This window comes from Ochotona princeps, chromosome 19 (assembly GCF_030435755.1).
Source record: "Ochotona princeps isolate mOchPri1 chromosome 19, mOchPri1.hap1, whole genome shotgun sequence".
Classification (NCBI taxonomy): Eukaryota; Metazoa; Chordata; class Mammalia; order Lagomorpha; family Ochotonidae; genus Ochotona; species Ochotona princeps.
Window position 1 is genome coordinate 32300784 of NC_080850.1, and position 17839 is coordinate 32318622.

The 17839-nt window shown below is 46.3% G+C and overlaps 1 long non-coding RNA gene across 4 annotated transcripts in view; it reads right to left on the minus strand.

The window, feature by feature from the left end:
- Positions 1–17839, minus strand: part of LOC131482590 (uncharacterized) — a 109368-nt gene that overhangs the window by 44829 nt on the left and 46700 nt on the right. The gene's annotated exons all lie outside the window — the stretch shown is intronic.

Here is a 17839-nt window from a genome sequence, read left to right on the forward strand (position 1 = left end):
TTGGGGAAGGGAAATGAGAGACCAGGAAGCCTAAGTAAGACAGCTGGGAAGAAAACAGGAGTGGAACCTTGGAAAACCCCTCCCCTTCAGAGGCTTATCCTCAGCTGCTGCTAGGTCAGCTTCCTGGTCTGGAATGCACCACACCCTGCTGCTCTGCTCAGCCTCAGCCCAGCTCCATTCGACTCTGGCCTCTGGGACAGGTTCAAATAGAGGACTGGGAAGGTATGAAAAAAAGGGAAAGCCACATTTTCCCCTAGGAAGAACCCAGTAAGCAGACATGGATAATAGTAACAGCAACATAGAAATGATAATGAAGGAGTGGTAATGAAGAAAGCTAAAACATTTAACTCTCTCGGGAAAGCAAAAGCAGGGGCTGCTGCTAGGTACTGGCAAAACACCAGTAGTTACACAGTCCCCAAACCAGGACCCAGCCAGCCTTGGCAGTGGCTCCTACAGAACCCCTCAGAGGGTTGAGTTCCTTCCAACCCAAGGAGCCTTAGGACCAGTCAGAAAAGCCAGTTTTTTTCTCAACTCTTTTCAGAAAGACTGTTTCCAATCCTCAAAGGGTTTGCTTGCCTGCCATTAGATGCAAAGGTGGATAGACAAAATTTCCAACACTCTGAGACGTGGTGAAGCTATCAATACTCCCAGAATCCTCTCCTGGGATGACCCAGGAGCACCCCCTGCTGTCTGGTTTGAATGAAGCCAGTTGGAGGTGCAGGAAGGAAGGAAGGAAGGAAGGAAAAACAGTTCGAGAGGATTCTAACAGCAACGCCCAAACATAGCTGCTTGCAAAGTAAGAGACCCCATCCAAGGATCCTGGCTTGAGACTCTCCTCTCCTGCACGAGGGGCCATCAGAACCTGAGAGACAGATGTCTAGAAAGCAGCTGACTACGAAGGAGGAGGACGCCTAGATTGTCACTCACTGGGCCCTGCCAGCTTGGCCTCTGGGCACAGAGCCACTGCTGGGTGCGGCTGTCCAGCCTGCTGATGTCCCAGCTTCAGGAGAAAAGCCATGTTCAGGAACTCTTTTTCTGAGCTTGCAAAAGAAGAAGCTGAGACACAGTGAGGGAATCACCTCAAGGCAATGAGAATATTGTAGGGGATCGGCCAGCCTGTGGGCCCCCTCTGCTCCCCACACTGCACCCCCCACCCCAGGACATGTCCATATACCCCTGGAAGACAGAAACAGCTATTTCGAAAAGGACCTGCTGCTCCTTGTCTGTATGCACAGGGGAGGTTCTCTGACTCATCAGTTTTTCACTTCTAAAACTCTATGAATGCAGAGGACTGCACAGCCCACCCTACTCCCCTTTCCCAGAGACCACCTCCCCTCCTGGATTGTCCATTCCTCCCCATCTCTAGTTCTTTCCTTTCAGATACAAATCTGTCTCGCTGCATCTGAAACAGTGGCAGCTGGGAGGCAGCATCTCCGTGCCAACATGCCCCACTTTCATGATCAGAGAGAGAGGAAGGGAGGGGAAAAGAGAGGGAGGCTAAGAAACCTCGCAAGGAGAAAGGATTGAGTAAGGAGTGGAGAGATGACCAAGTAACACCCAAAAAAACACCTGACAGAAAATGTATGTGTGAAGGGTGAAGTGGAGAGCAAGCTTCAGCTCATGCTTAGTCATTCTGACTATTCTGACTGCGTGCTCACGCTCGTGTGCTCTCTCTCTCTCTCTCTCCCTGTACCTGGACTGTGAGGAAAGCCTAGCTATGTATGGGTAGGAGGGGGCAGCTGCAGCAGCCACCCCCCCCACTGACTTGCGTAATTATCTTCCCCCTCATCATAATGCCTGCCCCACCCCCAGCTTGCCAGCCATTTAGCACTAGATCTTTATGTTTTCAAAGCAGCTGCCTCCCTGAGTGCCACCTCAGGGATATGCTGAGCTGACAGGGTGGGGGGATGGAAGAGATGGGAGTGCTTTTTCTTCCCTCCAGAGTGCTACCTCCCCTGTTCTCCTTCATTGCTGCCTTGGGCAGCTCTAGCAACACTGGGCTGCCTATTACCCAGGGCAGGAGACAGTTGGAGTGGGGGCAGGGGAGAGGCCTGGAGCAGCAGCTTCCCCACGAATGTCAATACCCTTTGTCGCCTCTCCCCCTATAATTAAAGAAACAAAAGGAAACACCTTTCCACCCAGTTCCTACAATCTCTTCCTAGTCACGCTAACTTTGCAAAACCTCTGCCCCGGCTGGCTGTTGCCCTGTACTCCTACGCAGCCGACACTTCTTAGACCTTGAGAAGTTGCTCCAGGATATCACACTCTGAAAGACAGATCCACTCCTGGAACACAGCAAGACAGTGATGAATCTGCCCACACACTAGCAACCCACTTCCATTAACTCCTGTGTCCAAACAATTTCTTTAAATCACCAAGGATGAGACTGAGGAGGGAAAGGCAAGCCTGTGACATCAATCTCCGTTGGGGATTCCTTCTTCAAATCTGGCCAGGGCCAGGCAGAAGTACCTGGTCTTTTAAATTCTGGGATTTTGCCCCAGCCCCACCACCCAACAGGGCCTTCTGACCTAGATTCCTGTCCACTCCCCTTCCATGGGTTAGGGAAACACCACGCAGATCTGTGCTCTCCCGCCCCCTTCCTGGAGGTTTCAAGTGACTAGCTGCTCCTGGGCAGAGTGCAGTTGCCTCCTGGGAGCATCCCAATCCCCCTGGCAGCCAGAAAGCATCTTGTTTGTGAGCCAAAGGCCCAAAGGAAAAGGCATGAAGATACCAGCTATTTGTACTGCATTTGCTAGTTCACTTCCTCTCTCCAAAATTATCCCAAGCACTGCCCTCAAATGTGGACTCGAAGGAGAAACTGTGTGCGAAGCTTGAAAAAGACAGAGAAGAATCCAATTTCTCGTGAAGCCTACCTTCAGGGAGATGGTATCCCTAAAGGGACACCTGCCTTTAGGAGGATGGGGAAGCGGACTAGGAAGCAGGTGGTATTTCAGTGGCTAAGTGTGCCTACCTCCTTTGACTCTTAAACACAGGTCCTCCAGCTCAGGCTTACAGATCCAGCCAGTACCCTGCTTATACTGCCTGCTGCCAAGCTAGCCTCCAGCTGGGAGGTTTGTGCATCTTGGGGACAGGCCAGGTAGAGTCTGGAGGGCAGCAGAGATAGACAGGGAAGTGCTGGCATTTTGACAGCTCCTGGAAGCAGGCAAGAGGAAGCAAGTCGGACAGATGGGCCTGAACTGGCCATGTGGGAAGGCTGGGCCAAGGGAAAAGCGTAGGCATAATATGGCCTGGCTGAAGTGCAGCTTTACTCAATTGGCAATCTGAGCACTACTCCCTTCCTCAATTCCCCTGATCCTTTCCAAATTGCCTGCTTCAGATATGATTCTTTCCAAATGGACACTCTCCTCCCACAAAGGGACTGGAGTATGGAGGGATGTTGTGGACTGATTACCAACATCCCAGCCTTCTTCTAGTATCAGCAGGCTGGGGAGCTAGTGACCCAAACCACAACAGGGGCAGTCTGAAATGGTCTGTTCCCATAGGTTGGAGAGGGTTTCCCACGGCTCAGGCATGAGGCTGAGGAGCCAGGAGAGGAAAGGCCGGAAAGAAGAAGACACTGAGCTCAGCCAACCAGGCAGCTTGTAACTGAAATACAGCTGTCCACAAGGACCCCTGCTTGGAAGTGTTTTACAACCTCTGAATATACTGGCTGTAAGGCTGAGTGCTGGGGTCCTCCTTAGAGGTGCTCTACCTCTGCCAGACCCTGAGTTTCCAGAGATGATGGGAGTAAACAAGAATAGTCACTGGCACTTGCTGGATCATTCTACCCTCCATGTTTCTTAGTAACAGAAACTCACCTCTCTCAAGTACTTCCCTGAAGTAGGTGGGAGCAGAGTACTTTTCCTTTGCAGCTTCTTGCAGAGTTGCCAGTGGTTTATGCTGTCAAATGGGGCTGATACAGATACTTTGGGCTACTATAACAAAATACCACACACTGGATGGTTCTCAAACAACAGAAACTTACTCCTCATAGTTCTGGAGAATCAAAGTCTAAGACTGGAGTGCAGGTCTGGTAGAGTTCTGATGAGGGCCCTCTTTTGGGTTGCAGTTGGGTATACTCACCCAGTTGAGAGTTAAGACAGGAAGCAAACTCACCCATGGCGTTCGCTTTCTCTCTCTCTAAAGATTTATCCATTTCATTGGAAAGACAGGTCCACAGAGAGAAGGATCTTCCATTCACTGACTTACTCCCCAAGTGGCTACAGTGGCTGGAGCTGAGCTGATCTAAAGCCAGGAGCCAGGGGCCTTTTCTGGGTCCCCTACATGGGTACAGGGTCCCAAGGCTTTGAGCCATCCTCTCCTACTTTCCCGGGACATAAGAAGGGAGTTGAATGGGAAGTAAAACAGCTGGGATACGAACTAGCACCCATATGGGATCCCAGTACTTGAAGAGGGAAGATGACAATCGAGCTATTGCTCCAGGCCCTCTCCCATAGATCTTATAAGGGAACTAACCTCATCTATGAACTCCCACCTTCTTGATCTCACCCAATTGGGCCCGGTGGCGTGGCCTAGCGGCTAAAATCCTCGCCTTGAACGCCCCGGGATCCCATATGGGCGCCGGTTCTAATCCCGGCAGCTCCACTTACCATCCAGCTCCCTGCTTGTGGCCTGGGAATGGCCCAAACCTTTGGGACGCTGCACCAGCGTGGGAGACCAGGAAGAGGTTCCTGGTTCCCGGCATCAGATCGGCGCAGCACTGGCCTGTTGCGGCTCACTTGGGGAGTGAAAAACATCGGATGGAAGATCTTCCTCACTGTCTCTCCTCCTCTCTGTATATCCGGCTTTCCAATAATAATAATAATAATAAAAATCTTGATCTCACTCAATTCTAATCACTTCCTAAAGGTCTCATTCAACAAACATATTTTGGTATTTATTTTATTTGAAAGGTAGAGAGACAAATCTTGCATCCAGTGGTTCGCTCCCCAATACCCAAAACACCTGGGACTAGACCAGGCTCAAACCCTGAACTCCATCTAGGTCTCTCACATGGGTGGCAGGGGAGCTAAGTTGTTCAGCCATCATCTACTGCCTCCCACGATGCATTAGCAGTAAGCAGGATGGAAAGTGGAGGAGACTGGACTGAAACTGGGACCTCAGCATGACTGTCTCATGTGGTGGCTTAACCTGTCTCTGTTTATCTATTGGTGTGGATGGAGCTCCTCCAATACTGGGCTTAACTGACCAAACCAGAATGGAATTATTTATGCTGAAATTCCATGTCACCAAAGTACAACTAAGTTCTGAGAAATCATGACAGATTTCTGTCAAATTTCCAAGCAGGAGAGTTACTAGTTGGCATGACAAGGGTATGTCCCTTATGTGACCTTCAGGCCTGATGTTCCCAACCCCTGGAATACAGCACAGGCTTCTGGATTTTGAAGGGGGAGGCAGGTGATGTGATAGAAAGTCATTCATGAACAGATATTCAGTAAACATTGAATGAGGACCATTGGGACAGGAATATGCTGCAGTGTGTCTAATTTGAGAAAAAGCTACATGTGGAGTCTTGCTGCTTCAGTCAAAGTGAACAGGAGCCTATTCTATCATTCAACAAAAGCAGAGGTGGAGGACAGGTTATCAACAGGTTGATCTCTAAACTGGCACGAATCTTCTCAAGGTACCTCTGAGCCTATCTGGATCCTGATTTTTATCTAGATGCTTCCTTTCTAGCTGAGGCCTGGAAAGCCAGTACAGACACTCACAACTTCACTCTTCACAGGGCTGCCATTAAGGAGCCTGATTAGAGAGTCCCATGCTGGGTTGCTAATAGTTTGGGGACATTTAGCACAATTGGTTTCCCAGACATCAGCATGAACAGAACCCAGGAAGAAAACAAATATTTTAATCTCTAAGATATAGTCATGGGGCTGGCATTATGGCATAACAGACTAAACTTCCACCAGCAACATCAGCATCCCACATAGACACCAGTTCAAGTCCCAGCCACTCCATTTCCAATATCTGTCCATTTGTCGAACTCTGTCCTCTCTCTGTAACTCTTTCAAATAAAAGAAAAATAAATCTTTTTTAAAAGAGGAACTTACTTAAATTTATTATGAGTTTATAGAGGTTTAGATTAGAAGGAGTTTCCCTCCACTAACTCTACATCTGCTGTTTGCCCTACAAGATTCTGCAATTCTTAGGTGCAGGGATTCTCTGCACAGGAAAAAGGTGATGGCAGGAGAGAACAGTCTTTATTCACCCAGATATAGGTGAGTGGAACAGATTCTCAAAGACTTACATGGTGGTAGAGGGTAGGTATCCAGGACTGCATTGGCCAGTACCCATGATGGCCAGGAAGTCTTTGATACCCAATTTGAATGATTCTGTGATAACTCAAGCCCTCTTTCCCTTAGTTGGCGTGTGGGAGAAAAGACCTGCAGATGGGACCTTTACACTTGGATTAATTGCTCTAGGCCAGTGGTTTTACCAATGTGGCCTACACTGGCAGCAGAAACTAAGAGTTTGCCAGAAATGTCAATGTTCAGACCTAACCCAGAACTATTGAATCAGAAACTCAGGGTGTGGCAACAGCCAGACCTGGCACAACAAGCTACCCCTGTAGTTCCTACACACTTCTGACAATTAATGCTCTTGGCCCTTCTCCTCAGAAGGAAGAGGAATGCAAAGAGCAGGAAGAATCAGGAGGGCATGCAATAAGCAGCTTTGTTCAAAGGGGGGAAAATGGAACTTTTCTAATGTGGAAGGCCAGAGCCAGGCTTCAGAGGAAGCCTCTGATCTTCTCTGGTTGTAAATGTCAGAGCAATGTCTAAGTGGCCCAGCTTGGAGGAGTCTGGGGAAAAAAAAACCAACCATGACCTTTTTGCATTTTGCCCAGAGCAGGAAAGGATGGGAAGCAACCATTTCAGGTAATTTATCTCCTGTTTAACACCAGTTTTTCTCAGCTGCCTCTGCCTCCAGCTGGGGTCTGCTGACACTTCCAGCTCTCCCCTCGACTTCTCTCAAACCTCTAGCCAGGATACCACTCTCACGACTTTCTACCTCATCCAGTGAGAAATGGTTCATATTGTTTCTTGAGCCCACCAGCAGTGAGTGGGAACCTTCTCCAAGTGAAAAATAAAAAGCCCACTGTAATCTTAAGACTATAACAGCCAGCCTCCCTTAAAATTCTTTCCTCCTCCACCTCCATCCAGGCTACATTAGCACGGGGTTACCTCCCCAAAAGATCAGTTTTTACCTGATCTTTATTTTATGGCATGCCTGATGGTCATACTTATAAAGACAGCAGAAAAAGCAAAGAACAAAATCTGGGCTCCTAACCAATGCATAGGTTTTCTGAGGGCCAGTGTTGGTGTGTGGCTTGTTCTCCTTTTATATCTACTATCCATCTAGGATATGTAATATTTTAGATGCATAATGAATATGTGATAAAGCAAACTAAGCAGCCTATTTGTAAACTGAAACTACAACAGAGATCAAGAAATGGGCCTTTCTGAGCACACACAAGAATCAGGTCTGGGATCACCTCAGACAAAGTTTCTTTGGAGATCCCTCCAACTGAACTGCTGATCTCAGAACCCTAACCATGAAGAAACTACGTCAGCCAGTGGATTCTGAATAGATTTCATCGTGCTTGGAACAGCAATATTGGCAGCCATTCAGACCTGTTGAACTATCAAAACTCCTTGAGCAGGACCCTCGGAGCATGCCGCACATCAGGGACCTGGAATGGGTGGGAGGCTGGGTGGGGCTTCTCCCTTTGTTTCTTCCCTTACCTCAGATACAGGGGAAAAAATGATATTAGTGTGGAAACAATGGTCTTACCCACTTTCTGGTAACCCTTGACCCTTTGTGCCTTAATCAACTATGTAAGATTATCAAAATAAAAAAATACATATTAAAAAAAAAAGAAATGGTCTTTCTATAATGACCAAGCAAGAAGCTCCATTCTACAGCCTTTGTACCATGCACTGTCATCTTCCTCCATTCACTAATTCAGTTAGCATGGATGGCATACCTGCACCCCAGGTCATACACCCCGGTAGAGGGGAGCACTAGTAAGGTATGTAAGTGTGTAATACTTTAGCAGTAATAACAGCTTCAGTAACGGGACCAGGGATGGTGGGAAAAGAGGTAAAGAAAAGCCCTCTGCGCAGGTGGCATTCCTGCAGATTCCTGAAGGAGACAAAGGCGTTAGGAAGGAGCTGTCTGAGTAAGAGTGCTCCAGGCAGAGGGATTAACAGAGGAGGCATTTTTCAAGGAGTCCAGCATGTCTGGAGTGGATTGAGCAACGGGGAGAGGAGTAGAAGGCCAAGGGAAACTGGAGCTCATATCATGCAAGATCTTGTAGATGATGTTGTTACCGAAAGTCTGTCTTTGTCAATGGTGCTGGACAAAGGTTTGAGGATAAAGCAAACAGAAAGTTTAACAATCTACTAGAGGATGAGAAGGATAGCAGATGTTTCAAATACTGCCATCTGAGTAAGGGTAGCTTAAGATTTTTCAGTATTTCATAAAGGGAAATCATGCTTGGCAGCAATTCAAAGTAGGAGGTCAGGATTAGACAACCAAATGCTGAAACAGCTGTGGGTCCAGTAATAAGATACATTTTTTAAACATAACTATTAAACATCAACACAGTTTCTTGAGAAACATGTTAAAGGAAAACTGATGGCTTGATCTTAGCATGGGTGGAACATAACATGATACACTGTCTGAGTGAGTAGCTGCAAAACAATCTGGCTGCAATCTGAAGGAGACAAAGCATTGTGTAAAAGGATCCTAGTGTTTTATTAACCATAATGAGGCCCAGTGACGCTGGAATCTATGACTAGCAAGATTTATTGTGCTTAGTCACTTGCACACCATTAACTCTGTTATAAGGGTAGGATTTTTTAGGATTCTTTTTTTGAAAGAGCAGCAGAGAAAAGAAAGAGAGAGAAAGAATCTTCCATCTGCTGGTTTACTCCCCGAATCCTTACAATAGCCAGGGCTGGCCCAGGCTAAAGCCAGCAGCCAGGAAATCTATTTGGGTTTTCAATAGAGGTGGCAGGACCTGAGTACTTGAGTCATCTTCTGCTTCCATGGAGGGTGAATCAGAAGCAGAGACACCTCAATATGGGATGCAGGTGACCCAAGCAAGAGCTTAAGCTGCTGAGCCACAATGCCTACTTTGTAGCTTTATTTCTGAGTGAGATGGTTAGTTATTGGAATGTCATATGCATATATGTGATATATTCTGATTAAACAGAGCTTCTCTGGCTATTGCAGAATCAGAAAACTACTTAAGAGGGAACAGTGCAATGGTTCAGTGTCTAAAACTTTACCTTGTAAGCACCGGGATCCCATATGGGCACAGTTCATATCCCTGCTGCTTCACTTCCCGTCCAGCTCCCTGTTTGTGGCCTGGGAAAGCAGGAGAGGATGGCCCAAAGCCTTGGGACCATGCACCTGCATGGGAAACTCAGAAGAAGCTCCTGGCTTTGGATCAGTTCAGCTCCATCAGTTGTGACTATTTGGGGAGTAAATCAACAGGTGATTATCTTTGTTTCTCCTTCTCTCTATTAATCTGAGTTGCCTTTCCAATAAAAATAAACAAATCTTTAAAAAAAAAAAAAAGAAAAAAAACTAAAAAACCATAGAACAGCCAGAGTTGTCCCACCAAGTTCAGCTCTCCTTCAATATTTAGGTGGATATGTGGTTGCTGAGAAACAGGACATTACCAGTAACACTTGCAGCCCAGTATGGCCAGGTGACAAAATGCTAACCAATGAAGTATGAATAGATGCAAGATCTGCAACTTTCAAGTCATAGTTTCACTATTTTTCTTCAGTTTTATTACTTTAATCAACAGTTAGTTCTCATTCACACTGAAAGTGGTGATGGATACTCAAGTAACCCAAGCAGAGAGGCTGTTTGGTGAATCTCCATCCTCACATTTCCTGGACAAGCTGACCTGGATGCAGAATTGACCATTCTCATTCCTTTGGCCCAGATAGCTGTGTTAAGCCTAATATCAATGGGCACATCTGGTCTCCATTACCTTCACAACAAATTTCAAATCTATGAGTGTATGAGGGCATGATTCTTATTTTTTTTATTTACTTATTTATTTATTTGAAAGTGTCACAGAGAAAGAGAGAGGGGGAGGGAGGAAGAGAGAGAGAGATTCCATCTGGTGGTTCACTATCCAAATGACCACAATGTTGAGGTTAGGCCAGGCTCAAGTTAGAAGCCAGGAACTCCCATGTGGGTGTAGGAGCCTAATCACTTGGGTCATTCTCCACTGCTTTCCCAGGCACATTAGCAGAGAACTGGATTGGAACTGGAGACTCCTGGTCTTGAGCCAGTAACCCTATGGAATCCTAGCACTATAGGTGGCAGCTTACTATTCCACAGTGTTGACCTGGGGCACACTTCTTCTTCTTCTTTTAAATTTATTTGTTTTATTAGAAAGCCAGATTTACAGAGAGAAGGAGACATAAAAGAAAGATCTTCAATCTGCTGGTTTACTCCCCAAATGGTCTCAACAGCCGGAGTCGAGCCAATCCAAAGCCAAGAACCAGGAACTTCTTCTTGGTCTCCCACGCAGCTGCAGGGTCACAAGGCTTTGGGTCATCCTCAACTGCTTTCCCAGGCCACAAACAAAAAGCTGCAGGGAAGTGGAGAAGCCTTGATACAAACCAGCACCCATATGGGACCCTATCACATGCAAAGCAAGGATTTTAGCGACTAGGCTATTGTCCTGGGGTACACTTCCTAAAGGCCAATCCATGTAGGAGGTGCACTGTTAGTCACCACATCACTAATGACACAGTGGCCTTTCTTCTTGCTACTTTTCTTTGTGGAAGTCACCCTGAGAGGCAAAAGTTGGAAAGGAAAAGCATGAAGGATTGTGCTCAGCTCATACTCTTGAGGGTTCAGCACAGCTAGGCACTGTGCTGCTTTTTTTTTTTAAGATTTATTTATTTTAATACAAAGTCAGATATACAGAGAGGAGGAGAGACAGAGAGGAAGATCTTCCATCCGATGATTCACTCCCCAAGTGAGCCACAACGGCCGATGCTGCGCCGATCCAAAGCCGGGAACCAGGAACCTCTTCCGGGTCTTCCATGCAGGTGCAGGGTCCCAATGCATTGGGCCATCCTCTACTGCTTTCCCAGGCCACAAGCAGGGAGCTGGACGGGAAGTGGAGCTGCCAGGATTAGAACCGGCGCCCATATAGGATCCTGACGCATTCAAGGCGAGGACTTTAGCTGCTAGGCCACAGCGCTGGATCCCCAAACAGATTTTTTTTTAATAAATTTCAAAAAAAAAAGCAGTACCAGATGAGGTTAATTAGGTTAGAGGGTGAAAGGATAGAAAGAAAAGGGGTAAGAACAGTCCTGAAGCATTCCAGAGAAGAGGAAGATGAGAAGCTAGTGACAGAGACATAGGAGAACTGAGAAAGGAATATCACACAGGACAAACATGGACAGTTTCTCAAAAGGAACAACTGGGCACAGCAAGTTTAGCCATTGCTTAGGATGCTCATATTCCCTACTGAAGTACCTGTTTCAAGTTGCAGCTACTTTACACTTCTGATACTGTTTCCTGCTAATAAGCCTGAGAGATCATAGACGACCCAAATCCTTGGATTCCTGCCACCCATATAACAAACCTGCTGGAGTTCCTGGTTACTGGCTTTGTCCTGGCCCAACCCTAGCTGGTTTATGCATTTGAGGAACAAATTAGTGGATAGAAGATTCTTTCTCACTCTGCCTTTCAAATAAGTAACTGATCTAAAAAAAAAAAAAAAAGATGGGGGGAGGATAGGAACAAGTGACCATCTATATTGAGCGCTGCTGTTGGGATAAGTAAGATGAGGACTAAGAATACCTGCAAGTGACAACACATAAGTCACTGGTAATACTGACAAGAATTTTCTGGGGAGCACTGGGGACAAGAGAAAATGGGAAAAGAGGATACACAGATTTGGATAACTGAACTCCTAGCAGGTAGAAACAGCAACTAACTTCCAGGCTTCCTATGAGAGCTAGCATTTTAAAGGACACTGAGGCACACAGCATGTGAACCCACCCAGCTCCCCTTCTTCATGTGTCCGGAAGAGCCTATAGTCCTCTTGCTCCCAAATCCCTCCAGCTGCTGCAGAGCGCCAGCCTCCCCGGGACTCTGCTTCTGCCCTACTGATGCCTGGGGCCACTCTCAAGGGCTGCCTTGGCCGGTGATCAGCCAGGCCTGACTCTCCTGGATCATATTTAGTGCTGCTGCTAACGATGTTTGGCCCCTGTGGAACAGCAACCTGGGAAATTCTGATACTTCCAATTTTCCCCCTCAGTGCTTTCCCAGATCCAATTTCCCAGTCAGCGCCTTGTGCTCCATCCCTGGGCCCTGACTGCCTCCTCGCCAGGGAAAATTAAGTCCAAACCTTGGAAGCCACTTCCGAAGGTCTAAGCAGTTAGCTGAAGCCATCTCCTAGCTATTATCATGGCATTATCACATTAGCATGGGCACTGGCTTAGGGGAAACAGTGGGTTGCTTGGAGGAATGGATGGGGGCAGCAGGCCAGCTCCACACAGCATAGAATGAGCACTGCTAGTGATGTGATTAGAAAAGTGATGGTTAGAAAGGAAGAAGCCCTTCCATAGGACACAAGCTCTGGAATTTCCAGCAGAGATGCACTCAAACCACCCACCTCTGTCAGATGAGGAGCTTCCTGGTGCTTCTCTCTCCAGAAGGGAGGGCCCTCAACAGCCCTGGACACTGTCTTCTGCCCTGGCATCCCAGAGCCTGGACAAGGCTTAGACCCAGCCTTCCTGTCTTCTAGCCCCTTCAAGTCCTGACCTCTGGCATGGAATGTGCTCAGCTTCTAAGTGTCCTGATCTCCCAAAGCTGGAGACCTAATTTCATCATTCTGAAAAACTCAAGTTCTTGGGGACAGGGCACTCTCTGTGCCACAAGGTCTTGGAGAAGAGGATGGTGCCTTAGGTTAAGGACACTAGGATTGACTTGACTTGAGCTCCTGTAGTAGGGATAAAGATAGAAAATTCACCATTTATAAAGCACTGGCCACATGGGATGCCCAAGGCAAGGCAAGTTATAATTTTAGTCATTTTCAAAAAATGTGTTATTACCTTAACCTTTTACAGCATGCAGTTCTGGGCCCAGGATGGTAGCTTAGTGGCTAAAGTCCTCATTTTGCATCCAACCAGCATCCCAAATGGGCATCAGTTCATATTCCCCACTGCTCCACTTCCCAACCAACTCCCTGCTTGTGTCCTGGGAAAGCACTCGAGGATGGCCCAAAGCTTTGGGATCCTGCACCTGTGAGAGAGACCTGGAAGAGGCTCCTGGCTCCTGGCTTTGGATTGGCTTAGCTCTGTCCATTACGGCTGCTTGGGGAGTGAATTATCAGACGGAAGATCTTCCTTTCTATACATCCAACTTTCAATAAAAGTAAAATAAATCTTTAAAAATAAAGTATGCAGATCTGGTATATTTAATACTTCACTATCAACTATTAGATAGTTGAACGTTTTCATTTTCTCACACTGAGACTCTGTACCCATTAAACACTGACTCCCCTCTGTGTAAGAGAAAGAGACAAAGATCTCCTATCTGTTGGCCCACTCCCCAAATACCTGTAATAGCCAGGACTGGGTCAGGCCAAAGCCAAGAGCCAGGAACTCCACGTGGGTCACCCACAAAGATGGCCTAAGTACTTGAATTATCATTCACGGTCTTCCAGGATGCATCAGTAGGAACTAGACCAGAAGCAGAGGAGTCAGTACTCATCCAGCATTTTGAAAAGGGATTCAGGTGTTCCAGGAAGTGGCTTAACTTTTTGTATCATAACACCTGCTCCTGAGGATTTAAAATCTCCATTCTCAATCCCATGAATTGGGAGAGGGGGTGGGAAGACACCTTGTGTTAGCCCAAGCACAGAAAATCAGTAGCAAATGCATGATGTGAGGAGGTTTTAAGGAAAGCCATAGGACATGTGCTCAAGCTGGGGAGGAATGAGGAATGAAAACTCTTCAGTGACTAGACCTTCGTCCCTTCCTTCTCTGATCAGCCAGGCCTGAGTTTGATGCAGCCCCAGTGGACTTGGTTGCTCCTATTCCAATATATGCTCATTGCTGGGGAACTCACTGCATTGGGTTGAGATTTCTAAGAGACGGAATCCTATTGCCCCAGCTCATTTTTGTACATCAAGCCATAAGTCAGAGGTAACTGGCCAGTCCCCCTAGACTGACAGGCCTTAGATTAGAACCTCCTGTTGGCCTAATCAGCCAGCACGGAAGAGAACAGGAATAACTAAGTGATGGTTTAACATATTGGGTGGGGGTTATATCATCTGGTATATAATATGGCCTACTGCAATGCTTTGGCTGGTGGTTTCCCATAGATGGGAACTGTGGGGTGAGTAGGCAAATGGACCCAACACATTATACTGTGTTACTTAGAACTCATTTCACTTCTCTGGACCTCAACTGCTTTCTTATTTACACAAATTTGACAGCAATTCGTAACTCACAGGATTTTTTAAAAGAATGAATTTAAAAAACAAAGCATACAGTGAGTGTTTACTATGTGATGGTTTGTCTCCCTACCCTTCTGGAAGAAATGCCACACAGCCATGTCTCAGAATTCATGGAGTTCCAGGACTCCCTAAAGATATGAAAACCAAAATCTCAAATCCCTTATACACAGTGGTTTATTATTTGCATATAATCTATACAGAGTCTTCTGTATAATTTAGTTTTTATTTTTTAAATATTCATTGGGAGGTAAAATGCCAATCAACAGAGGGACGGATAAAGAAACTATGGTACATTTACTCTATAAAATACTACTCAACCATAAAAAGGAATGAAGTCTTATCATCTGCAACAAAATGGTCCCAGCTGGAAATCATGTTTACGTGCTAAACGAAGTAAGCCAGTCTCAAAGGACAAGTATCATATGTTCTCCCTGATACAACTAATACACAAAATACAATACGCACACAGACACACACAGATATATTTATATGTGAACTGTGTAAGGGAGATCAGCACACTTGGAAGTAAAATATACTATACGGTATGTGTCTCTACTCCTGAACAAAAGTAGAACTCCCAATGTAACTTACAAATGTACCTTTACATTATGATATTATGTTTTCTATCTTTTCCTATACTTACCATGTCATGATACATGTAAATATCAGAAAGCTAAGCTGGTAAGGGGAGGAGGAGGGATGAACCCTTATACTTATAAAACTGCATCATGGAAAATAATAAATGAATAAATAAAATATTGATGGGGCCAGCAGTGTGGCATAACGTACTAAGCCTTTGCCTTCTGCTCCAGCATTGCATATCGGTGCCAGTTCAAGATCCAGCTCCCGAGTGGTAGTCTGGGAGGTTGGCAGAAACTGGTCCAAGTCCTTGGGTACCTGCACCCACATGGGAAATGCAAAGAGCCTCCTGGCTTCTAGCTACGTATCAGCACAACTCAGACAACTGCAGCCATTTGGGGAGTGAACCAGCAATTGGGAGATTTCTCTCTATGTCTCTCCTTCTCTCTCTCTAACTCATTCAAACAAAAATGAATACTTAAAAAAACTTGCTATTTATTGGACAGTAGCACAGGTTAAGGCAGTGTTTCATTTAAAACACAGTGCCAGTCTTTCATTTAAAACTCATTCATATGGTATAAATAAACAGGTAAACAATAAATGTATTAGAAAGGCAGAGGGGAAGATTGAAGGGGAAAGAGAGAGAAAGAGAGAGAGAGAGATCTTTTACCTGCTGGTTTGCACCTCAAATGGCCACAACAGTGGGGCTTGGTTAGGCTAAAGACAAGAGCCAGGAGCTCCAACCAAGTCTCACATAAGGGTTGCAGGTACCCAAATACTGGGCAATTTTCAGCTGCCTTCCCAGGAACATTATCAATAAGTGGAATCAGCAACAGAGCAGCTGGTAGTGAAACCAAGTACTCCATTATGGAATCCCAGCGCTGAAAGACATGCTTTAAACTGCTGCACCACAATCTCCTTTCCTACACACTTCATTTTTTTTATTCATTAATTACATTGTATTACATGACACAATTTCATAGGTACTGGGATTCTCCCCCCTTCACCCCAAACCCTTCCCCCATGGTGAATTCCTTCACCATGATGCATAACCACAGCTCAGGTTCCGTTGGGATTCCCTAATTACAAGCTCACACCATACAGAATCCAGCATCCCACTGTCAAGTTCAACGGCCTCTTAGGGAGGCCCTCTCAGGTTTGAAGGCAGAGCCAGCAGAGCGTCACCTCGATCAATTAGAAGCTCCAACATATCATCAGCAACAGTCCAGGTACGATGAGGCTGGTGCAGAGTCCACTGATTGACATAGTCTATCTTAGAGTTTCCCCTTGTTCAGTTTTCTGCTGCAAGCATATAGCTAAGGTGGTTGATTGATCTACTCCATCTTCCATCTTTTCTTGGTTAATGTTTTGATTCCTCCATTTTGTTCAGGGGAATCCCCACAGAAACTTTGAGGCATTCCCAGTCCAGGCTCCTACATGTACTACTAGTAAGCACAGTGCCCACCACAGTCCATCACTCCGATCAGCTGGTGGTTGTAACCCCTGGGTTGGATCTATCCTGAGCCCCGACCTCCATTGGAACCAATGAGTATTGCAGCTCTCCCCGGCTCTGCCCATCACACACTAGTCCCTCACCTAAACCAGTGGGAGGTGTGCTGGTTGGGTGCTGCATTCCCTACTGGCACAGGCCATTTTGCCTTGGCGTTTTGTGTTTTGTACTGTTTTTTTTATCGCAACCAAACATGGCCAGGCCCCCACACAGTTCCAGCGCTCAGACTTGCCAGCAGATGATGTGAACTGACTCAGCCTGGTCTGCCCCCAACCCGAGCCAAATGTATGCCAGTGGGTCACTTTCCAAAGCCTCTTCTGGGTTGTTTACCTCCATGCTTCCTGCGTTTATTTGTAGGGTCAGTCCTACACACTTCATTTTTAAAAGATTCATTTAGCATACTTGAAAATCAGAGTTACAGAGAGAAGAGACAGACAGATCTTCCACCTGTTGGTTCACTTCCCAAATGGCCAGAGCTGGGTTGGTCCACAGCTGACAGCCAGGAGCTTCTTCTGGGTCTCCCAGGTGCATGTAGGGACCCAAGGTTTTTATGTCATCCTCCCTGCTTTCCCAGGCCATTAGCAGGGTGCTGCAGCCGAGACTAGAACTGGTACCCAAATGGGATGCTGGCACCGCAGGTAGAGGGTTAGTTTGATACGTTACCACAACAGCCTCTCCTGTATAATTTCAATCATCTCCAGATTATTTATAACACCTAATACAAAATAAATGTTACGTAAACAAATGTTATACTGCATTGTTCAGGGGTACATGACAAGAAAAAAATTGTCTGGGACTGGCATTGTGCAACAGATTAAGTCACAACCTGGGCCCAGCATAGTGGCCCAGCAGCTAAGTACTTACCTTGAATGCGTCAGGATCCCATATGGGTGTCGGTTCAAATCCTGGCCTTGTTTCCCATCCAAGTCCCTGTTTGTGGCCTGGGAAAGCAGTTGAGGATGGTTCAAAGCCTTGGGACCCTGCACCCACATGGGAGACCCAAAAGAAGCTCCTGACTCTTGGCTTCAGATTGACTCAGCTCCAATTGTTGCAGCCTCTTGGTGAGTGAATCAATGAATGGAAGATTTTCCTCTCTCTCCTCCTCCTCTCTGCATATCTAACTTTGCAATGAAAATAAATAAATCTTTTTTTAAAAGTCACTCCCTGTGATGCCAGCTTTCCATGTGAATGTGCCAGTTCAAGTCCCCGCTGTTCCACTT